Source organism: Glandiceps talaboti, chromosome 21 (genome assembly GCF_964340395.1).
Source record: "Glandiceps talaboti chromosome 21, keGlaTala1.1, whole genome shotgun sequence".
Lineage (NCBI taxonomy): Eukaryota > Metazoa > Hemichordata > Enteropneusta > Spengelidae > Glandiceps > Glandiceps talaboti.
In genome coordinates, this window is record NC_135569.1 from 11,610,357 (window position 1) to 11,636,894 (window position 26,538).

At 34.9% G+C, this 26,538-nt stretch overlaps 1 protein-coding gene across 1 annotated transcript in view; it reads left to right on the forward strand.

The window, feature by feature from the left end:
• The first annotated feature begins 5,863 nt into the window (after nt 1-5,863).
• The window catches only part of LOC144451217 (uncharacterized), a 59,436-nt gene continuing 38,761 nt past the window's right edge, over nt 5,864-26,538 (forward strand). Inside the window, exon 1 of the mRNA XM_078142017.1 lies at nt 5,864-5,972. The gene's annotated coding sequence lies outside the window, so the exon portion shown is untranslated. The remainder of the gene's footprint in view (nt 5,973-26,538) is intronic.

Consider the following 26,538-nt stretch of genomic DNA (forward strand, 5'->3'; position numbering starts at 1 on the left):
TATTTTCATAAATTTTTGGTACCTACTGTGCTATGCTACTTTACTTTATGCGAGAAGGTCAAAATAGAACAAGAAGGTTGACTTATTCTCAGTACCTGTAATAGCATTTTACCTCATGCTAGATGGTCAAAATAGAACAAGAAGGTTGATTTATTCTCAGTACCTGCAATAGTATTTTATCTCATACTAGAGGGTCAAAATAGAACAAGAAGGTCGACTTATTCTCGCGTGTGCCTATAGTAATGCATGTGTAGTGAGTGGGGCAAAAGTTATGGTGTCGACCAAAAATTCTATGTCAGATACCGAGAATTAAATTCATGTACGATGTAGTTAGATAAATCACGAGAAAATTGATGAAAAACATACCGTATGTGTTTTTTGTTTGGTTGAATACAGCGATATGTCTGTTTGATTAGGACATCCTAACCCCTACATGTACATGTACATGCATGCAATAACCGTTAGTTGTTACACACACACACACGTGTACCAGTCTAGAGTTGTACACATACTTGTAATAAATGAGTACATTGTTTGACATCAGGTCAGGTGTTGATTTCATTCAATTCAGATTGTACCGATTCTTATCATGTCGTCCAAGTACTCCCATATGTAGACAACCTTGTTGTTGCTATTAGCAACATTGATACAGAACTCAGATAAAATTTTGTTTATAAGTCAATGTGTTAAACATGTTGCAAAATATGGACCATGGATTACCTACCAAACATGAATTAGTCAGGGATTTGGTGCAAAAATATCATAAAATAATAAATTTGGACATTGAGTACCACAACTGTAAGTAACCACAAGACACCATAAATATGACATAATACCAGGCCAGCATGGTAAACAGTGTCAAAAAATTTATGTATACAGATGCACTATTAGTAGGGAGCAATTTTATTTTGCCTACCTGATAAACTCTGTATTTTTATTTATTTATTTTTTTTAAATTTATTTTTATTTATTTATTTATTTTTTTTTTTTTTTTTTGGGGGGGAGGGTCTCTTATAATACATAGTAACTTTTCCAAGTTGAATCCTTAGTGTTATAGAGTTCATTTGAGAATATGACCAGATGCTCAAAATAAACAACACATGTACATGTAAATGTTGTCACTTGACACTTCGAATTAGGGTACACACATATATTTGACTATACATAACTCTACAGATGGCACAATCTTGTAGTGAGGGAGGGATATTGTGAAAAAAAAAAAAAAAACCCAAAAAAACCCCCAGTTGTTTTTGTTTTTATAGATACGCACCATTGGTTGTCAATATCCAGGGATAAACGTGTAAATTGTAGTCACTGATACCAAGGAGGAAGACAAACATGAAATGTCAATTAGGTTATCTCTGTCTGATAGAATCGTCAGATTTTAGTGTCATACCAAGGCTCCAATGGTGACAATTCTCCTTATATATAAGACATTGAGACATCAACATTTTGTAGTCATGTGTATCTCAAACTTTTTAAACTAGGGTCTCTTTGTTGATTGGCCAGTTTTTGTGAGTGACAAGTTCTATTTTGTAGATGCTGGTTGTTGATAGGCTGTTTCATTTGATTGACAGCTTTTTGTCACAATGAAAATGATATCTTCTGTGCCAATTTAGACATTGCTACACTGTATTCTGTTTACTCTGTTTTTTACAAGTAGTGGTTTTTGTTAGAAATTTAAGATAAGTGGCTAATCTTTGTTTGTTTGTTTGTTTGAAGTTGTATTCTAATATATTGATATTTTGCCCCCCATGTCACTGTGTCAGCAATTATAAGAGAGATTACTAGAAACAAGTCAACACAAGTCATCACCTTCACAAACATGTAAAAAATGGTTCAACAAACATTCAACAAAGTTAATTATTATATGGACATGGAGAGAAAGGTACTGGCCTGTGAAGCAATGTTTGTTGGAATACATCATTTACATGTACACTTATTAAGTGATCAACTTTCTTTTACTCTGTCTGCAACTGTCCTAGCAATCTTACAGAGCATACCATCTGCCAGTGAAAACTACCAGTATTACATGTAATGTGCCATGATTGAAACCAACATCATTTTAGCTGTACATTGTGTATCTACCCAGTATATGTATATGGTGTGATTATATGCCATAAAAACAGATTTTTACAATGTGTCAACACATGGTAATAATGACCTCAACAAACAAACAAACTACCAGGTACTTACACAATTTTCATTTGTTTTATTCTCATAACAAGACTTTGTAGGGAAGTAATTGATATAGTTTATCAAGTTATTTTAGTTGTTGTTATAGAAAAGAAATTTGAAATAAAAGAAAAATGAGAAATCTAGTAAAATGTGACTGAAAAGTACGCAGTCCATTGATCATAAATTGTTATGTTACCTGTTACTATTAAGTCAGTCATGTTATACTAACGACTTAACAAACGACCTACCTGTGTTTTTTCAGTACCATGATGTTTGGACATTAAGTTTAAAAAGGGTTAACTTTTCATTGAACTGAAGGTATATGACAAATATGAAACCCCCATAACCCTTCTGGATTCTCAAACCGGTGTCGTTATATGATGTAAAACAAATGTGTGTGACCACTGAATTGGCTTGATTTAACATATTATAAATATTATTTAAGATAAAATAAAACCTCCACAGTTATTATCACCAATAACCTTGGGTAGATAACAATTTATTTACTTTATTTATAATACCATAGCAACAGTAAATGAACTAGATAATCAAAACTCAACAAAAATAAAGTACAACAAAGTTTTAATCTTTTTGGAAACTTCTTTACTTGAAACCAGTTCACAGTGTAACTCCTTGATAACAGCTTGGTATAATTATTACACATATGTGGAGAAAAAAAAATCCTTTTCTCATTCAGTTTTCTGTTTGATCCATCCATCCATCCACCCACCCATTCATCCATCCATCCATCCATCCATCCATCCACCCACTCATCCATCCACCCACCCACCCATCCATTCATCCATCCATCCATCCATCCATCCATCCATCCATCCAACCACCCATCCATCCATCCACCCACCCATCCATCCATCCATCCATCCATCCACCCACCCACCCACCCACCCACCTATCCATCCATTTATCCATCCATCCATCCATCCATCCACCCACCCATCCATCCATCCATCCATCCATCCATCCATCCACCCACCCATTCATCCATCCATCCATCCATCCATCCACCCATCCATCCATCCATCCATCCATCCATCCATCCATCCATCCATCCATCCACCCACCCACCCATCCACCCACCCACCCATTCTTTGTTTTTATTTAAGTTCCCAAATTTCAGCAATAAACCATAATTTTCACTCAGATGCAATTGTATAATCAGTGTTGTGATTTTTTCTAACCTGCCATAGAGGGCATAATTTTTTTTACTGTTTTGTAGTGTGAAGCAATATAACTTATAAGGTTGGTCGGGTCATCAGAAACATAGTATGAACAGCGTTTGACAAACTTGAAATATATAAGTATAATTGCATATTAGTATGACTGTAATTGAATTCATGAAGTGTACACCAAACATATACACTCACTCTATACTGAAGGTCAATTGTTGGTCAATACAGTCCGCTATCATCTAAATTGAGCCATTAAACCTGTCCTTTTCAAAATGCCAACTCATAAAGTCAGCCATATATCAGCATTGCATCTAGCAAGGACAAAGAATATAAAGTAGGACAATTCTATAGGCCAGTGTACCAAACCCCTTCATTTAGGTCAAGTATTTACACCACCACCTATGGGCAGTAAAATTTAATGTTACTCTAAACTATTAGACATTTTGCCAAATACACTCCCCACTTCCATGATGTGTTTTTGTTTAACTTAGTTGTTTTTAACCAAGTTTTTAACAGAAAATCATAATTAAGGACAATTTATATGATACCTGTCTAAAATAAAGTTGAAACGTGTCAAAAATTTACAGAAAAACAACATTTTTTGTCAAATAATTTTTGAGGGAAAGCAACACACTTTTGTCATCAGTGTACAAATATGTATAATTCTTATGATTTCTATCTAAAATAAAGTTGAAATTAGACAAATATTTTTAGAAAACTCAAAAATGTATTGAGTACTTCAAGCTGTAGACAGTATTTGATACTGTGTAGGTTAAAGTATAATGTCTTTCAACTTGTCATAGTCATTGTTGTACCATGATTTATGTCTTGTTTGATGCTGGCAGTTGACCAAAAGATCCACCAGCTCAGCCAATCACTGTACTTACATCCATCATGTGACCTTCCCAACAAACAATAGACAAACAATAAGAATTAAAAAGAACAAAAGAACTGAAGAACAATATATTGTACTTTATATCATATAAGTGTTGAGATTTAATGATGAAACATGTTACACAGGCAATATAAATACACAAATGTAGTTTTTACAAAGTTTGCTCAAATTCTCTGGCCTCCCTCAGTAACATCTCATATCTCTGACTTGTCTTCAATGTCATTTCTGAATAGGAGCAAATATTAACTGTTCCGTTCTTAATTCATTGAGTTGTTTTTCACCTTGAAAATGGACTTGTTCTTTATATTTCAAGTGGGTGTCAGTCTCTGAAAGCTGAAAGTGATCGATGACGGACAAGTTGAGACAGATAGCATTGAGTTGTTGTCGATGTTAGTAACAAACACCTCCACCACATGCAGTCCTTTGATTTCACCCACCAAAATACTTTATACAATAGATGAGTGATGTTTTCATCAAATGAATATATTGTATGGTAATATGTATCCCAATAAATACCATTAACACTGCGTGTCATCATGCAGTATTGTGGGTAAAAGATAGCATGCAGTTATCTATACAAATAGTAGCTAGGGCTTCCAAGAGAGGATTAATTCAAAGTGTATACAGTGTATCACACTCCTCAGGTGATACTTTGTAGCTATAACCATACAGTATATCACACTCCTCAGGTGATACTTTGTAGCTATAACCATATAGTGTATGATAGTCCCCATACATGTAGGTGATACTTTGTAGCTATAATCATACAGTGTATCACAGTTCCCATAGCTTGGTAGCTTTGTGCCAGGTAGTGTATGATAGTCCCCATATGTGATACTTTGTAGCTATAGGCCATACAGTGTATCACAGTTCCCATAGCTTGGTAGCTTTTATGCCAGTTACAATGTATGATTAGTCCCCATAAGTGATACTCTGTAGCTTTATAAGCCATACATACAGTGTATCACAGACCCAAACTGATACTTTGTAGCTAAAGGCTATGTATATTTAGACGAAACTTGTGTACAAATGTTGATAAGATGCAGGTTTAGGCGATACAACACAACATTTAATTCAGTTACACCGTAAATCAGTCAGTGTACGATGTCTGTAGGCTTGAATACATACATACATTCATTGTATTGAATAAAAAATCACAAAAATACAAGATTATGGTTTAACTTTATTTCACTCTGACTTGTGTTTGGTCTGTTCCCAGCCTACTGTGACACAGGTCCTGAAAATTACAAGGCTTGGCTAATCGTGATTTATGAATTTTTTGTAAAGTGTGAAACGTTTAGCACCAATTCATCAGATAATTGCAGCAATAATCATTATAGTTGATAGATTTAAAGTCCAACTTTGCAACTCGAACCTGATCAAGACATGTACAACACAATAGACATTTTAATTTATGGTAATTTATGAGTAGACTAGCTACTTTGTGTGCAAACAACTTTGATGTTACAAACAGTTGACCTGTAGCTTTGGTGTTGCTATGACAACCTGAGATTTTATGCTACCATGTAAAATGAAGTTTTTGGAACCATTCCAAGGTTGGGATACCTTAGTTACCTGTATGCCTACAACAAGTATAGTATAACATGGGAGTGACTGGCTTGTTGTAGTGTCTTCATTTGTAGCGACTTTCTACAAATTTGTAGACAACAGAAAACTACTGAAAACACGGAATATGGCGAGTCGTACATGTAAGTTATATTTAACCTTTTCACAAACACTATGAATGTCGAGATTTTATCAAATCAAGGACTTTAGTGGCGGTTTCATGTCAGCTGTGTGGCCGCCTTTTTTTATCAAGTTAAACTTTGTTTCAACAAGTTTACTGTAACCTTACCTGGTGTCTGTATTATATTACAATATCAGTTTAGATAAGATGTTGACAACTCAAAGCTTTGATGAATGTACCCTTCATCATTTCGTCAACTCTTGTGGCTTTTTTATTTTGTTTTTTGAAACTCAACATATTTTTTGCTCATTTGTTTGATCTCGATGTCTAAATATTGTATATTATAATTACTGTTCTCGTCTCGTGTATCAAATTTTAGTGAAACATAAATAATATTGATACAATGTATATTATTTGTTGCCATCAGTATTTGATATGTATATAAACTTAGGTTATAATGTATCTGAAGCCTTGTGGACTGGTTATTGGATGTCTGTTTGTTGTTTGAACACAGTACTGTACTATCTGGTATAAGTATACTGTTATATAGCAGTGAGCTAGGGATTAAATTGTAGGTAGATTTATCAAATGCGATAGATAGCGTTATCCAGTATGACATCACAAAGCGTACATAGATCAATGCATTGACACAATCTGGAGACATGCATGTCAGTTCCCATAATTTGATAAAACGCATTGAAAATCTTGGAATACTATTTTCGCTTGGACTTCAGTTTATCAGGAAAGGCATCGACGGAAAATATCAGAAATACATTCAAATGAAAATGATGATTTCTATGTGATAATGTCTGCAAGGGGTTGAAACTAAATGTGATTAGAATTTATACAACTTTGTTGCTTGTTAATTCATTGCTGTTAGTCCTACATGCGTTGAATGAAGAGCATTTTTTTTTTTTTACATGTAGTTAGGATTTGTCAAGAATTTATGCTATTTATACAACTGTAACCAGTTTATAAGTTTTCATAAATATCCACACACAAAGCAGTTACATGATATACAATGTACAGTTGACTACACTGAAGTGTTTTCATTCATAAGATAAAATACTATGGATTTGAATTCAATCTGTGTTACTTATCTGCATTCTGTGTTAGGTTTTTCAAGTACGTGTGGATGATAAGGTGTATAGATAAAGGGGACCGATACTGTTGGCTTCATATCTTTTGAAATAAGTTTGTTGCATTCACCCTAGCTCCTTTCAGATTTTTTTTCAGCATCCCTGTAGATAGCATTATAGCCAGACTAAAGCTGAATGAAGTCATTGCTGTGTGACCCAAAGACATACCATTAGTCATAACTATTTTAAAGCAATTCATTTCATGCGTTGGAATTTAGTGTAGACAAGTTTACAGGCAGTACATGGTTTATGTTAAGTACACCCTTTAGACTTAGAGTTGGTGTTGTTACTTTAGAGTGGGGATTACAAGTCCCAAAGATCAACTAGTGTTCCAAGTATAGGGTAGATTAAAAGTCACACACATTAAAAGAAGCATTTTAGTTTGTACACGTTCATACACTCTATGGTTGACATGGGAGATAATCCCTAACCTACAGATCTAATAACTACATAGATGTGAGATAACTAACCACTAAGTCTGCTGTTCAGGTTGTAATAGTTGATTTATCAATGTCTGCATATACACACTTGTCTAGGCATGATACTGGGTACAGCTACATGTAGCTAGCTGACAAACCAGTGTGCATGTATGTGTGTGTGTGTGTGTGTGTGTGGGGGGGGGGGTAATGGGACAGGGTGGGGAGGGATTTGCTGGGCTATACAACTAGATATTGAGGTAACTAATCACACTAAGTCTGCTCTTCATGTTCTACTAGCTGATTTAACAATGTCTGCACATACACACTTGTCTAGGCATGATACTAGTTATACACATGTACATGTACCTATCTGTCATAATCTGACAAAACAGTGTATGAGTGGGGTGGGGTGGGGGTGAAAGTATTGGGATGGGGAGTGACTTGCTGGGCTATACAAGTACATGTAGACATGAGGTACATGTAACTAACCACACTAAGTCTGCTCTTCAGATTGTAATAGCTGATTTATCAATACATTTTTTCTACATAAAATTTGTGTGGGTCACAATGTGGCAGTCATATTATTGGTTCAGAAGGCACAATATTCATTGTGATTGAAATTTGTATATCGCCTCTCACTCTTTATTTGTTGATTCATCATTTCAAAGAAATTGTTTTTCTTTCTTTAAAGTAATGAAAATGAAATTATATGAAGTATGGTTTCAGTGCAAAAAAACATACATGTACATGTATATTTCAAATTTCCACATTATTCCTGTTCTAAAGTAACTTCATGTTGTCTTCATAGATCATGGCAATATACAGTGTTTACACTAACAAGTACTGCCTATAGGTACTGTGATTATCGACTTGACAGTAACTTGGCAGTAACCATGACCTTGCACTAAACAAATGCATATAGCAAGAAAGGTGAAATGTTACCATGGTGACAAGTAACCATAGTGTTTTGAATTAGAAGTATAATAATGCTTAGCTCGCTTCTTTTCATTTGGCAAAGCTACAGTTTGTGGTGTTGTACTGTTCTTTTATTTAATTTCCTTTGAGAAACTGTATACAAAAAAACGGCAGATTATGTGTACATAGTATCATATACAGCGTTTTTTGCTAAGGGTAGTGAGAAAGTAGCATCAACATGTACCTTGCTACCCAGTCATTTTAACGGGGTTCAAAAGCAAATTGATGGTCTCCTTCCGTTATTGGGTTCCCCAGTCTTTGGCAAAAACACTAGACCAGGTATACAGAATGACAACCAAGCATGTACATATGTGGACATGTACAGCTTGAGTGAGACTTGCTGTACATTGACGCATACACAATAAAAACTAGAAAACATGCACTATATAGTAGTATATGAATGAAATGCTTGTGCCAATAGCTATGTAGTCAGCCTGTATCCATGGTGACAAGACAGCGACCAGGTGACTTTCCACATTGAGATGCAATGATCCCTAAGTACTAGAAAGGTTTGGTATAAAATGGAAGACTTGTTCTGTCTTTTTATGACTTCACTGTCTACTAGCTGTGTTTTGTTCCTTGCTTTTAAAATCACATTTGGTCCTGAAATTCTGAAAGACACTAGTCAAATAGATTAGGATGAATAAGAACTACTGAAAACCTGGGTATTTGGTAATTGAATTTTTCAAAGATATGGGTGTAACAATTTTTTTTCACTTAATGTTCTTGCCCTAAACTATACAGAAAACCAGGAGCATATACTAGAAGCATCCTTGACTAGTTATAGGGGTAAAACAATGCGTGTTTTGAACTGACCATTCATCGCCAAGACTACTATCGAGGTGAGGTGAAAAATTAGATCTCTTTAACAATACGAAAAACTTGATTTATGTGTGTGGGTCTCGCCATGGTTTGTGAAATATCTACTTTCTGAGTATGGTGAATATTATAGTTGAAACTGCATATCTAGTATATGACAGAGTGTCCTCCCTGTTATATTAAATGACCACTCCCTAAGTAGTAATTTTACAGTGGAAACTGGGCATATCATGATATCTGGTATACCACCATTGAGTTTCATTTCTCTGACATTTGACTTTTCCTAGATGATGGTTTCATTCTCTCGTTCTCAGCAAAACTTCACCAAAAAAGAGTTTTCATCATCATCCGATTATAGAATGAAATGATAATGTTTACATTTTGGTATAAACATTACAAGTAACAAGTCACTAAAGTCTAAGAAATTGGGTCTGTTTATTGTGATGCCTACATGTATGTGTTAAACATATTTGAATGATTCTAGATGAAAAAAAAGATAAACTTGAAAATTTCCACCAAATACGAAAGCAGCACCAGGTGTGGCTATATTTAAGTACTGCTAAATATTAAATAGGCATGATGGACTGTACGTGTTGAGTGACATGTTGCATTTTGTACAATATTTGAGACAGGACTAGACAAGCCAAGTCACTAAATCCTGCAGAAAGTATTCGATTGCTGAGCTGAGTTTTGACTAGTTCAGGCCATTAAGGTGCTGCCATCTTTGAGTATAATCCATGAGCCAAGCAACTTTCAATCCCAACTCTGTCAGAGTCCATCCAGGGTATGTCCAGCTTACAATCACTTTTTATACCTCAAATTAGTCAAGCAAGTGAGACTGTTCCCCTTAGAAGTCGATCTATTCTCTGTATTCCCCTTTACTTACTTGAAAACTCTAATATTTGTCAGTGAGGGGGCAGATTGCTGCAATAAAACAATTAGTTGCTGTAAGTCAATATTGTCACACTTGGATTTGTATTTAGGAAATACTGATAGTTAAATTTAGAGAGAAAACTGCACCCTGCTGTTAATGTCCACACTAATTGGTGTTTGTTGACACTTCAATTAGATCCTACTGTAAAAATACCACTGGTACCCTCTTCATGTCCATCATTACATGCAGGTTTGCCATATCAAAATAGATGGCAAACTTTATCATTTGAAGTTGAGGTCATGACCCAGGTCACGACCTCTCCAGTGATCTCTATTTGCTATGTAAACTAACTTGTTGAAAACTGTCTATGTTTTACCAGTATCTCACATTTCGCAGTAACCTGACCTCCACGTCTCGGTGTGTGTTACTGTATTTATTTATTATATGTTTTTCAATATAACAACTTAAAAATGGTTTTAAAAAGGAAGTGTGTGTGACTGTGTACATGTTGATTATTCTTTCAATAATTTTAATCTAGTTGCCATAGTAAGGACAATGATATCAGAAGGATGCTACAAAACAATTTTATTAAAGGCCTCAATTTTAGCGATAAAATCATTTTGTGTAGATAAGAAGTTTCCTGTTTTTCATCTTGCTATCTGTACACTTTTAGTCTTTTTCTGACAATAAATCTTTCTCTATTTAAATAATTTTTTTTTAAAGTTATGGTATTTTCACATCTGACCATCAGTGATGCTTTGATTTTTTTCTTCCAACTTCTAATCTGGTTGTAGAGGGTATACAATATTTTTTTATTATTTTGTGGAATTGAATAAATATAGGATTGGTTTAGTCATTAGAAACTTAAAAATGAAAAAGGGGTGGCCCTTAGGTCATATTCCAAAGCCAACTTGACCCTTCAGACCACCTGTGTACATAGAGTGTATATTTACAGTCTCTGTGTGTGTGTCAACTGAATATCGTGAATTGTTTGGTTGTGTTTGTATCATGTTGTATTTCTTGGTAAATAAAAAAACGTGTTTAGAATTGACTTCATGCAATCACATTATTATTTTTTTCTGAGGTATCCACAACATTTCCAGTCATAATTGCTTCACTCTGGCACTGGTATATAATCATGTATTTATTATGTACCAGAAATTATTTGCATTGAAAAACATCTGTAAAAATTAGTTACAATGTATTTGATTTGTAGCACAGGGGAAAACATCTGTAAAAATTAGTTACAATGTAGCTGATTTGTAGCAGAGGGGAAATATCTGTAAAAATTAGTTACAATGTAGCTGATTTGTATCAATTTGTAGCACTGGGGGAGGGAATACATGTATCTGTAAAAAATAGTTACAATGTAGCTGATTTGTATCAATTTGTAACACAGGGGGAAAATATCTTTAAAAAATTGGATTGAATGAAGTTGATTTGTATTGTAACAGTGGACTTAGCTGTAAAAACTTGGTACATTGTAGTACATTATTGTTACTTAGTATCACTTTTAACCAGATAACGCAGTGAAAACTGGCTACATTGGTGTTAATTTATACATACACATAGACACTGTAGCAATATCTTTGATTGATATTACCTAATACTACATGTATGTACATTGGAAAAACAATAAACACAAGACCTCATTAAAGATGTGATCAACAGACCCAATTAGTGTCTACTGCTACAGGACGCTGGACTCGGTCCAGTTCTGTGTACTGGTATAGAGTGGGAGGGGATGTAACAGTTGTACATGTATTAGTTGAAGGAAATAATGAAATAATGGTCCTATATAGGGACTCAATTGGATAGTTGATTACGATAATTCATACCTACATATGATGTAGAACTTAGAAGACTTAGGTGGACAGATATGTGAAGAATGAAAGTCTCTTACTATATTGAGTGATCCTCACTGTACAAAAGAAAAAAAATGAAAACATGTACCATTTATTTACTCGAAAGCATAGAGGTACAATGTATATAATGTCATTCTACCTCGATGCTAAAAGTACATGTCTCAGCTGCTTTGCATTGATGTCAATGAGGTAATGTAATGAAAGCTGTTTTAGAGAATATCAGGTGTAGTACGATACATTTGTAGTAAACAGTGAAAAATAACAGTAATTATATATGTTTGGAGGCAGAAAGAGATACTTTTGAATTTGTGTGAATCTCGTAAGTTAGCAGTAGTTGATATCTGTGGCTAGTCTAGCTGGAAACTAAATTCTTTGTTCGATTGATGGTCAAGGGATGAAGCTATGTGGTGTCTGATAAAGATTGAAAACAGCAGTACTGATATACCAAGTAATTGTTGGAATAAAAATTTTTAAATAATTTTGAGTCTAGACATGGAAATCTATGGCTAGGTTAACTGACTGCACTTGTATTCATTTGGTTTTGATTGATGGCCAAGAAATAAAACTATGAAGTATTATACATTGTATAGTAAACGTTGAGGACTGTCAGTAGTGATATCACCAGGTAAAGACTGGAATTTTGAATAGCTGCAAGGCAATACTAGAAATCTATGGTTACAACTTTTATGTGTGTCTAACCACCTGTACAGTCATATATTATTTTAATTTTGATTGATGGCCAAGAGATGAAACCAAGTCTAAAATTTTAGATGAAAAGGGCGTTGGAACTTACATATGTTCCAAACTGAGTGTATTTTGTTTACAGGTCCTTATGTAAATTCCAATCTGTATTGTCCTACTATATACTTTGACTGTCTGGCAAGCTGCATTAAAATGAAAAATATTTAATGTTGAGTTCTTGAATATATTGGTAAGAGAATTTAGAAGTATTGATTGATTGATTTGATATATTGGAAATGAGACAGTTGCTCAGTATCGAATTATTTGTGAGACAAACAGTAAGACAAGTTGCAGACACACCCTACTGAGCTGACTGTGTAGTTATTATGTGACCAATGATTACTTATAATGAATGAACACAATGTATAACAATGAAGGAAAACAGACCTTGTTACACAATAGCTAGTCCTGAAGTCATTTGAAAGTTAAACCTGAAAGGTTCATTACAATGACAGGTAATACAGTGGTAACTGGTAACAACACCTTATTGTACTGTAGTGTGTTCAGACTCCATGTCTGTAGAAGTCTAGAAGTGAAACTAGCAAGATTTTATAAGTTTGTTTAAATCGCAGTACTTTTGAGTTAAGTGTAGTGGATAAAAAAAATTGCATCCTATGGTGAATTCTAGTTAGATACAGCAGAGAAATGTCAGGTAAGGTGTGATTATTTCACTTTAAAATCAACATGTCTGTCCCCAGTTTTCTTATCCCTTCTGTTATCAGTGTCTTTTTTAAAGGAAAAATCTTGCAAGTTTCTGAACAATTTTGAATCTTTTAAATTCATTTTAAACCAAACTTTTACAACAATTCAGTTCTTAAGTTTATCTTTAACAGTTGCCATCTACAATAGAATTGGAGTGAGTGAAAAAGTTCCAGGAAATGCACAATTTTTGTTCAAATGATCATGGCAAAACATTTCCTGATCTTGAAGTGATTTTAATTCGGTGTACTATAGAATTAGTATCGGTTTCATAACTACTAAACTAAAATATGGATAAAATGTTGTCAACTATCTAAACCTCTTACTAAAAAATCTTTTGTTAAAAAATATATATTTCAAAAGTCTGTAATGTCCTTTAATATAAAGCTGACAAAAAATAGTTTCTCATATAAAATATATAAATACATATTTATGAAATATACATATACTTGTAGTTGCCAAATGAAAAAAAAAAATTGTGTGGTTCTGGTAACCTGACCCAACCTTGTTTTTTACTTCCAATCCTAAACTTTTTTTTATGTAATTCGAAAAAATTATTGAAAAATCAAGTCACGCAGGAAATAGTGAGATTTGAAAATGTCATCACCTCGTGTGACCCATAATGCAAAGCCCATATGGAAGGGCTCTAGATAAACAAGTGAAAATATAATCTGAACCATACCAAATAATAGTTTTAAAAAGAAATTTACAAAAAATCCTACCTACATGTACCCACCCTATTTTTTTAAATTGGGCATTATCGGAACCACATAATTTTTGTATTTGGCTTAATACCAAAGTGTAACATTCTAGAAATGTAATCTAACTTTAGAATTCTTCTTGTCAGTATCCTGTATTAAATCTTAACAAACAATGTCATCTTTTGTTGTTTAAAATTGATATTTACTGTTTCAGGATATTGTATAACACACAAACGATGCCATGTAACGAACAGAAAATACAGGACGTATTCTCTGATTAATGTAAGTCAATTCAATATTATTTGGTTATTAGTCTCTACTCAGTCAGAAAATACTGAGGGTTCAAGTTGGGCAAACACAACAGGGCCCCCTTAACCCTTTCATGACTAGAGACGAGTTTTAAATAATATGGGGACCCAATTTATATGAATATTTTCATAATTACAATAATATTACTTTATTAGGAAGTAACATTTCTTTAATTCCAGTCTAAAATGAAGTTGATATATGCCAAAAACTTACATAAAACAAGAATTTTATCCAAATAATTTTGGCGGGAATGTTTTCAGTATTGAAGGGGTTAAGTCACTCAAAGTTCATATTCATCTCTGTACCTCTACAGTACACAGTAGCTGTTAGTGTACTTTCATTCCCTGTTAACCCATTCAGTACTGAAAACTTTGCCGCCAAAATTATTTGAACAAAATTCTTGTTTTATGTAAGTTTTTGGCATATATCAGCTTCATTTTAGACTGGAATTAAAGAAATGTTACTTCCTAATAAAGTAATATTATTATAACTATGAAAATGTTCATATAAATTGGTTCCCAAAATTATTTAAAACTCGTCTCCAGTCATGAAAGGGTTAAAGGATGGGAGTGCATTGATATGGTGTCCATGCAGTCCTTTCGATCACTTCTTTGAACAGTACAGACCCCCTTCATGGAGGTTACATGTAAAGGTGTCTTGGCACTTCAATTTGTTAAGTATAGTCCGGCCTTCAGAGGTTGTACACGTCTACACACCTTTGACTATTGTTGTCTAGTATCTTGGATAATAATGGCTGCAAACTATGCCTGGCACACACAGATGCCCCAGGCATATTGTAGTTCGGCCCACCTGTAAACGATATCACAGCACACACTTGTCACTCGCTGTCTTTTTATGCTCAGTTTACGCTTAGAATTATCTATTTATGGTGTTTTTAAAACAGAAGAAAAAGCGAAGTTTTAGTAAATTTCACTCAGTTTTTGTAAAATTTGAGTTTTTTGAGAAATCATACAGTTATTGCCTCCAGAGCCTGAGGATAGTTACTTAGCACTGAGAAAACACTTCTCCGTGAACCTAACAATGTCTGAATAGAAACGAAGTAAAATATTGTAAAACTATTTGTCTTTGAGAGAGGTTTTGATGAGAGAAATGGTGGACTGATTTTAGTTTGTTTATCTGCTGCCTAAATATATTTCTATCACATTGAATAGCATTTGTGAATTTCATTGAATTGTAAAATTTGTTTTGTAACGTTGTGATAGCCTTGATGGTTGGCCATGTAAAAACACTGTATCTTAATATTCATGTAAAAGTCCTGCCATATTGCTTGACAGGATGCTTTGCCATTGAAATAAGTGTCAAATAGTTTAACTAGTCAACAAACTGCATAGCAACTTGTTGGCATCATGCCAAGTTCTACCAGATTGTGCACTGAGCAGTCACACTACATTGACAGTAGTAGAACGGTGTCTGTCTGTCTGTCTGTCTGTCTATCTGTCTGTCTGTCTGTCTGTCTGTCTCTGTCTGTCTGTCTCTGTTTCTGTCTGTCTGTCTCTCTTTCTCTCTCTCTCTCTCTCTCTCTCTCTCTCTCTCTTGTAATTTTGAGTTCAAAAACAGTTTGAAGTTTTGCATCTCAGTGAACTTCTTTCAAAAAGTTTAATTTCTTTCTAACTACTAGACTTGCTCAAGACTGTGGTATTTTTTTCATACTTTATATTAATTTCAAAAATACGTAATTGATAAAAATTAATAAAATTGCGAAAATTGTTAAGTCTTGCAAGAAATACTGGATGCAGAAACTTACATCAGCTTAAAAAGACAATATGAAATTGTTCTTCCAATCTGTAATGGCTGTACATCTGATAGGAAGAAACCAATAACACAGAGACCATATGGAAAAGAACGGAAAACTTAACTATATGAACTAGACACTCACATATGAAAAAAAATTATATATATAAAAAAAAAATCTACCTACCCCACTTATTCTAAAATTGAATGTAATCGGAACTACACAATTGTTTTTGTTAGGCCTAATGAGAAAATTTTGAAACTTGAGTCACAAAGAATTCTCCGATGGTAACAAATTGACTTTCTGTATACCTCTGATATGAGAATGATAGACCTTCACAATTAGACCTCAATAGAAACATTTTATTTGGAATATAAAAAGAAATTTTTGACAAAGTTTTATTAGTTTCCATCCTTTACTATCGTCATCTACTATACATAGACAATAACTGCACACACCTAGATAGACAGATGGTTAATGGTCCAAACATGGTTCTTTGTATAAAATTTACTTCCAGTACACAAGTTTGTTGTGTCATATGCTTTCCTTTGGTTGTGGCTTTAAATCATTGCGTTGTTAGCAGTCACACCACTACAATCTATGTATAAATGTGAAAACATGATTGTAAACACGTTAAAATACTACCAGAAACCCAGCACTGTATCTCACATTAGAAGTAAATTTTAATCAACTTATCAACATCTCAGTAGTATAGAAAAGCTGTGAAGGAGTGAAAGCTTTTCATCGAAATTTGGTTAGAAGTGTGAAAATGAAGTTCAGCAATCTCATTCATGCCAGACCCCCCCCCCCAACAAACAAACAAACAAACAAACAAACAAACAAAGTTCACTTATTGACCTTGAGTGACATTGTGCAAACGTCCCTAACTAATTCCTGTTTCCAGGCAATGGACCTCCCTCCCCTGTCTAAAATTATGGATATCACTTCACTCACACAACCTCTTTTACCAAGATGTCAAAACTTTTGTCCCGACTAACCCCAGCATATTGTAAGGTGCATGTATGTATTTATTGTACTAGAATCTCGTCATGTCACAAACAAAATCCACTAAACTTTACAGCTACATCTCTCCTAAACTATTTGATTCAACAAGAAAATACACCATAACTAAATAAGGGTCTCTACTAATATTGTGAAAACTTGTACTGTATAACGTAAAGAGAAGTCTTACTATTGTGTGATTTTTTTATTAGAATTTTGTAGAACTGATATGTTTTGTGTGTCAGTATACATTGATCAATGGATCCGATAATCTTGTCTTAAGATGAAAGCCTATAAGTAAACATCACATTCCTAGTCAGGAATTTAACTGTCTTGATAAACTATTCTAAATCTACAGAAGTTACAAAAAAATGCAGGTTTGGAATCTTGGCTTGTTGACTTCAAACTTTAAAGCACTTCATGCAGCTCTGCTTCAAGCAAAGGACCATTGCACTGAACAGCCCCCTCTAGTGGTTTAACCTGGTACAGCTGGAAGTAGCTTGAATATCACTGTGAAAATACCAGTTTAGAACTTTTCTTCTTTCACAAAATTTACAAAAATGAGCATTAACAGATATGGAGTTTTTTTATCCAAAGATATGTGAGTACAATGTACCCTTTTAGTATCCCTGTAAATATGAGCTAGCCAACCCTTTAGATTCCCTCTGTTTGATTACCCCCCCCCCCCCCCCCCCCTTAGTAATATTAACTCATCTATCACTTTAACAGATGAAGGCATTCATTATGATCCCTTCTTTTCTCCCCCCCAATATGAACTGGCCAGCCCCTTAGATAAAGGCATGCATTCTAAGACACAATCTCATCACCCATACACAGATGTCATGTAATTTTATATATATTTCAAGGTATTGTTCAGTTGTTTTGTTTTACACCCTCCCCACCCATAAATATAAATTGGCCACTCCCTTAGATAAAGCATACATTCCATGATGGAAATCTAAGCACCCATACATATACCACAGACTGTAAATCAAATAATCAATTTGAATTTATCAGGACTGCCTTGTTTTGTCTTCTCTTCCCCCCCCCCCCCATTATGACTTGGCTGAGCCCTTAGATGAAGGCATGCATTCCATGACACAGATCTCATCACCCATACAGCTGTCACATAACTTGGAGATCCGTTTTCAAGTTTTTGGTACGTTGCCTAAGTATGCCAATCTCACATAAGAATGTCTGATGGTTCATATCCTGATGGTTCATAACCCATGGTAGCTAAGACTACGTACTTTGTAGTAAACGGATCCAGTAAAATACTGTGTTTTGCCGGTTAATACATTGGGTAAGTGTTATTACAAGTTGTTTGAAGACACAGCGGTCAGACTGAAATTTAATACTTGGCAGACACAATACACAGGCATGAAGCAGAAATGTCCTTTACTCTGCTTGAGTGAACTCCATTGACTTTAAATACAAGTTACAGACAAGCTCTGCTATCACAGAACTACATTTGTTTGGTCATTTCCTGAGTTTGTTATCAAAGTTTTTTTGAATTTGTAAATAATTTATCAGAACTTGTATGCATTCTAGTTCAAAATGTAGTATTTATTTCAGACACTACTTGTTTCCCAGATTTAATATGAACTCCACTATAAATTCAGAACCACAAATTATAACCTTTTCTGTGGCTGTAGCAATAGCAATGTGGTACATGTTAAATGTTTGTATTTTACTCCAGTAAAGAACCACTCAGTCCTCAGGGAAATGTGAAATATGGTAGATATCACATGAGTTACTTGATGTTGTCTTTGATTATCAGAGTTGTGCTAGTGTAGACCTTGCATTTCATCTCATACATAACTTGTGAGAGGGCATGCTTGAAAATAACCAAATTAAGGGTATCGGCTCAAGTTATGTACAGGTGTTGTCATCTCAATAATTGCTGGTAACAGGTTAAATATGATGTACCATAGTGCCTAGTGCATCATTATAGATGCATACAAATGTACATACAATACTTACTAGATTGATGTACTATATACAATACATCTATTGTTAAGTAGTTAGGTTAGATATGTAAGGGGCTGTGACCCCATACCGTATACGTAATTCCTTCATTTTGGGCCACTTCGACCCTTGTAATACCCCCCCCCCCCCCCACAATCATTAATCATTGTCCAGGCATTGGCAGTCCCTAAATATAGTGTACTCATAGCACCCATATCTGTCTTTATAGACACAGATACATGTACTTTAGATAGGTTCATATGTCAAGCTTTTGTTAGTCGACTCTTCTATTTCCATGGTTGTAGTCTTGACTCCTAGAAGAATGCACCTTTTTGACATTAGATCCAGTTAGTATATTATCAATATGACAGCTGGGTAATGTGAACTAGTCATTGTATGAATTCATGGCTGTAATTCAATCTGTCTGTATCACTGACTGATAGGTTATGATTTACTGTGAGAATTGACTTTGAGGTCAGTCTGTCCAAAATCAGAATGACTCAGGTGTATATGAATACACTAGTCTGGAACCCAGTCATGTAGGGATTTTTCTGTCACTTTTCCCCTACCACGTCTGGCATTTCACTAGCAGCTAAACCTAAAATTAGATTATGATTTCCAGTAGCAATGATTGAATATGGTAATTATGTCTATATCATATATCTCAACCTTCCAAGTTGGTTGTAATCACCAGCATGTGATACTATTGACATCATCTGACAGTGGGAAAATTTAAAACCCAAATAAGAATGTTCACGTGATTTCTGGCCGAAGCTTCAGTAGAGTAAACAGTCGCTAGTGAAATGTCAGGAGTGGTAGGGGAAAAGCAAGAACAAACTCTCTACTGAATTCTAGGCTAGAATAACACTCAAATACAAAGAATGTTGAGACAGAAAAATTAGGGTAAAAATGATGTCATCACTAGAGGGTTTCCCATAATCCCTTGCAGGAAATATCCAAAATAGCCAAACACATGTCCATAGTATAGTAGAGCTTCTTTGCAAGATTTGAAAGTTGAATAACGGTTGCCAAGGTGATAGTTTATCACCCAAAATGATAGTAAGGTGACAGCAGTACATTTGAAAGACAGAAATAAGCCAGACCGACTTTTCCTTTGCTTTTAAGTTTTATCATTCAAATTAAAATACATGCACCGTGGCACCTTCTTCCATCTTGACAGTATGTGTACCAGATTTGACCAAAAATTTTCATCAGCATGGTAGATTAAATGGTCAGCTGTAACTATGGAATTCATCATTCATGAGGATTGTCAACCAAGTCATGTGATATTGAAAGCTGAGTGTAAAATATACTTTCAACTGCTGATGTGTTGTAACCTTATATAGATCAAATTTGCATTTTCTGGTTCAAGAATAGAAAAGAAAACGTAAACAACAGCACACAAAAAGGGGCAGGCGTGATAAAAACTAACCATGCATATATATTTCTATGGTTTTTTAAAAAGAGTTTCCCATGTGTTACAACTGACAGACCAAGCATGACTTGTTTGTGTTTGTACGGATTCCACATGTCAACAACATGTCAACAATGTAAGATTAAGTAATACAGTTATCAAACCAAACATGGCAGCTGTCAGACATTCAGGTCAAACGTTTACATTCATTTGTGACTGTGTCTTCTAAGATTTCATTCAGTAAATGAACTTTGCCAACACATGTATAGACTTTGTGTGTGTGATGTCGCTGGCCTGCCTGCTTACGACAGTGTGTTACTTGTTCGGTAGCAAAGAGCCGTCACACTTAACAGTCAACACGTACTACATATAGCTTGATTAAATACGACATAACACACGCTCACAGACAAGGTGTAACGTGTTTGACATTAAAAAACAGTTATTCTTTCAACATACTAGAAAAGTACACTTGTATACATCAGTACTGTATATCAGATGTACCTGTAAGAGTCGTTCATATACAAGGTGTTACTTGCTTCATTTCAAATATAGTATTGTGATGTAAGAGACACTCACAGACACGGTATGGTTTGTATGGCTAAATTAGGTGAAGATAATGAATACTTGGAGTCAGTTGTGTAGGGAGTCGTGTAGCGTGACCACAATAGCATATAGGGAGTCATGCCGTGTGACCACAATAGCATAGGTAATCGTGTCGTGTGATCACAATAGGCGATTGTATTAGCCTGTCCAGGTGTAAACGGAAGTAAAGCGTTCTGCATTGTATCTAGTCAAGACTGGTGAAGCCAAGTTTCAGTAGTACGTAGAGATGTTGATGTTTCTCGATCGCGAATTGCTGCAGACAGTTTAAAAAGTAATACGACATCAGCAATCACACTATCCATACCAACTACTCATTATCAATAGCAACTATATACTGTAGTGTATCCATAGCAACCATGCACTGTAACCTTAGCGACCATATACTGTATCCATACAAGCCACACTGTATCCATAGCAACCATGCACTGGAACTATAGCAAAAACACAATTGCTTATAGAATATATAATCATTTGATACAAGTACAAAAATGTTGACCCTTTCTTGAGGAGAATGTAACTTGGAGGTTTTCTTCTACTATGTTTCTTATGAGCTTTCATTTGCTTTCTGAGAATCTTTGATACAGCTTGTTTTTATCTACTAAGCACAGTGTATTTGTATATATATGTAAGTGTCTGAATTACGTTGTAACCTCTTCATGATGAACATTTGCTGTAATCAAGTACATTTGTATCATGTCTTTCTTCATTCCAATAACGGAACATACATGTACCTCCTATAGCCGGAGGAGCTATAATGAAATGTTACTTTTAGTTTAGTGAAGCATTTTGTTTATCGGAAATGTAAGTTTTGGGGACATTATAGGGTGTTCGGTAAAACAAAATGTTCACTATAACAAAGTTCATTGTAAAGAGGATGTGATGTACTAGGAATCAAAATTAACATATTTTTGGTGTAATGTGAACTTGATTGATTTTGTTTACTCATGCCGACGGATGGATTCAAGTGTTTTGTCAACAACAAATAACAATAGTATAGGAACTCAAGCCACGTCAACAATGTTGGCACTACTGGAAAGTAATACAGAGATTGTATAGAAACACAAGTCAACAATGTTGGCAATTGGAAAATAATATGGTGGTTGTCCATTTCCATTGTGAGTGCCGTCTTTTCTATTGTAATGTTGATTTAAAGGAAATAGTAGTTAGACATACAATGTACGTACTCTAGTCTTGTGGTAGCTTAAAAGACAAAGACAATTCATCTATTGTTTGATGTAGAAGCTGTAGCGGTAGTTCTTCTGTTCTAGCTTTGAAGTTGGATTCAAGGGGTCTGTGTCTCTTCAATGGTCAGGGTGTTCCAATATTCCACATTGAATGTCAAATCAAGGGGATGCAACTCTTGTATGGTGGTATTTTCTAACTTTCCTTCGGATTCCGTTCAGAATGTCATTTCAAGGGCACACGGAATTCCTAACTGCTAGGATGCTCTTTCATCCCATGGCAGTGTCAAATGAGGAAGAGAAAGGGGGGGTGGGGGGGGGGGTGGTGTGCTGCAACAACTTGTTTTCTGTGCAGGTAGTCCCACTGACCCCTTGTATTCCAGTGTTGATTTGAAGCAAGCATAGTATGCAGTGTACCCTCAGTCAATTTGACATGCCACTGACGCACACAACTTTTCTAGTGACGTGCCAACATTTTTATGTTCCCTTATCTCTTATAGGTGGTGACTCACAAGAAAACCCAGTTTTCCTCATTTTGACCCAAAACAACAAAATTTGGTTTTGGATGTACATTTGTGATTACTCCAACCATTCTACATCACTATAAATCTAACCCTCTTTGCACCGTCAAGAGATTTTTCACAGTGTCTGCGGAAGAAATAATAGCCTTTCTTTGCAAGAATGACCATTCCACTACAGTGTTGACACAAAACCATCATCACTCATGTATAGTGTGAGTGTATAGTTAGTTCTTAGACTGCTATTTCATTTCTAGTGATCGTTCAAAGCCATTACAACCAATGAAGTGTGTGGTCAGCTGTCTGAAGTACAAACTTCAACCAGAGATAGTCCTTGACCTTCACCAGAGATTCCTTGACCTTGAGAAAACAGTGTTCCCGTTCTTCCAGAGCAAATTATCCAGGAAATCCATCCCTCTTGTAATTCCAAAACACATTGTAGAGAAAAAATGAAAACCATACTCTGAACAATTTTTTGCAAAATTGATATCAAAACAGCTGGCAGACCCAGATGAATATTCTTTGGTCTCTGACTGCCAACAACAAAGGTTTGGTGTTACTAGGCTTCCACTCCTCTTGTAAAACTCTTTGGGAGAACACTGTTCAAAGTATACAGTGAGTGCTTTTGTTAAAAGTCTGTTAAAGTAGGTAAAGTGTACCTGAATTCTCCTGGTGCTTCTGGAGTTTACCCCCCCCCCCCCCCCCCTCCCCCCTTTCTGTTACCTGGGTTCCCAAACCTTAGCACAGACACTGCAAAGTATATTTAGTCTAGGTATAGCGATTTTGAGCCCGGGTTTTCAACGGGTTTTCTAGTTCTTCAACTGCAGTTATGAAATGCAAGAACTTGTTGTTAAGATGTGGGTATGCATAAATATCATCATGATAAACCCTGTTTTCCAAAAGCACCAGTAGTGTGCATGTAATAATGTTGTTAACTTTCGAAATATGCAAACAATAGACTTAGGAATACAAATAAGTGTATATACGTGACGCCATTCAGTTGCTCTATTTTCAACACTCTGAAATCATCAACATGTAAAAAAAAAAATTATTTTTTCTTTGATGGAGTACCAACAGTAAATAATAAACATTGCATAGATATACTGCATACATATAAATGAATATGTAAACCATTCACTTGTCCAGAGTCTGTGTACAAATAGTTGACCTACTCAGCCAGCAAAAACACAAAACAGATTCCGACCATACCTGTTGAGAGTTTCACAATACATACATACATATAGCACTGTCTTCTTTCCAAAGTCTTAGTCATTGCCAAATAGGTCAGTTTAAGTGTTCTGTTACCAAGGTGAGAACACTTTATGCATAGCAACCAACTAGACAGCACTTAAGTATAAAATCAGTTTTACTAGAATTTGACACGATATTGTTTATTATTTCAAATGGTTTGTAGTTTAAGTGACAAATACAGTTAGCCTGAGTGATTTGTTACCAAGGTCCTGGTGACATGCCACGCTTGCGAAGCTGTGGGGGAAATGGACCATATGGGGAATATCCCCTTCCGGCCAAAGCTCAGACAGAAGCAAAATCATATGTTTATTTGTAATATGAAGCTAATACATTTTACCTGTTCTTGGATGCTGAATAGAGAGAAATAAAACTGTATGACAATATTTCATTTAATCATTAATCATACTTTATTTGTATATAATGTATATTTTGGCTTCATTCTTGATGCTTGGATATAGGGTTGCACAAAAACATGAAATTTGACTGCGACAGCAGATGGAGACCTTGCGCAAGTAGAGCGCAAATAAGCCTTAGTGGGAACACTGTACTTAATATATTTTCCTGACAGTATTACTGATAGCCCAATGTACCATCACTTGGTATGTTGTGTTTTAGGTGAGATTTCTACATAGTTTCTTACTGTTTGTTTGTAGAATAGACCCCAGGAACAAAGTAGGTATTTACTTCTGGAAAGTAGTGATAGAAAACATATCAGAAATTTAAAGGTTTAGGAAATGTACTTAAATGTAAGTTAGGTATTTTGTATGTAAGATTCTGTTTCTGTGTCTCTTTCTGGTTCTGTTTACTTGGTAATACTAATAAGTATCATACCAAGTTTGTGAGTGTGTACGTGTGTGGACATCACTAGTAATGGTGAAAAGAGCTACTTAGCATGTAGGTGTTGTCTATTTGTAGATGGACCAAGGGTACACTCCTATGATTTACTTTAGGTTAGTTTGTTGATTGAGAACATGTCAGAAATTTAACTTGAAGTTTGGAAGTGTGTTAATAAGGAACTGGCAAACCTGCCATGTTGAATGTTGCATCATGGGAAATGTGATAATAAATACTAATCAAACAGTACTGTATTATAAACAATAATGTTACATTGTTTGTAACCACCAATAATCAATTCATATTTACCCTGACCAGTGTGGGAGGTTTATTTTATCGGTAGCACCAGATAAGTTATTATGATAACCACAGGTAATCCCATAGTCCATTGCGTCTGAGCATGCTTAGCCTGGATTGCAAGTTCCCTATTGGTATGTGAGATTCTACATAACATGGAGATGTCGTCTATTTGTAGATGGACCAGTGTACACTGCAGTACAGTTTACTTTATGTTAGTTTGTTGATAGAGAACATGTCAGAAATTTAAAGTTTTGGAAGTGTGACATCAGTTGTAGTTATTTGGTATGTGAGATTCTACATAACATGGAGATGTTGTCTATTTGTAGATGGACCAATGTGTATTATGTACTGTTTACTTTAAGTTAGTTTGTTGGTAACTGGATCGAGAACTTGTCAGAAATGTAAAGATTTGGAAATTTATGTGAAATACGTTTGATGTGTTATATTTATATAAGAAATGCCAATCTAAGTCCATTTGTTGTTTATTTTGCTTGTACATGTACTGGGTCAAGTATACTTTACATTGTGAAGTTCTCATAGCATAGCCTATGGGCAATGTGTTGTTTTGTATGACTTGGACATTTAAAGTTTCGTAACTCATTTGAATAATTTGTATTTATTTGAGATTACCAAACAGTTGAAATTCCTGTTATTTACTGTTTCAGTGTCACTAAGGGTTGGTCCTGTGTATTCATGGTAGAAATTGTTATAAATTGTTTTCAGATGAAAATTAAAGTGTTTTTTTTTTTTTAGTTAAAAGTTGGTTGTAACATCAATTGCTGTTGTGTGAGAAATATCAGTCTCACATTCCTCACAAAACAGAAATTGATGTTACAACCAACTTTAAAATGACCAACTAAAAAAACCCAACATGTTAATTTTTCTAGTACATATATACTAAGGTACACAGTAGTAATAGAATAGAATCTTTATTGCATCCGTTAAGAAAACTACATTTCTTCGTTGGATTTTCTGCAATAAGTGTTTGGTGCTAAAATAATAGTTCAGACTAGTAATCATAGTAGAGTTATTTCAGAGTTGTGTGTTTGTGTGTTGTTTTCTCAGTTGTCCTTTATAATTTGGGATTGTATTTGTAACTTCAGTTGACTATTTTCACACCATGTGAGAGGTATCAAGCTTCACAGTTTGTAGCCCAGACCACCGTAGTACATGTAGAATTGTATTTGGGACCAGAATACAGTTTAGAAATTCAAATTCAAAGC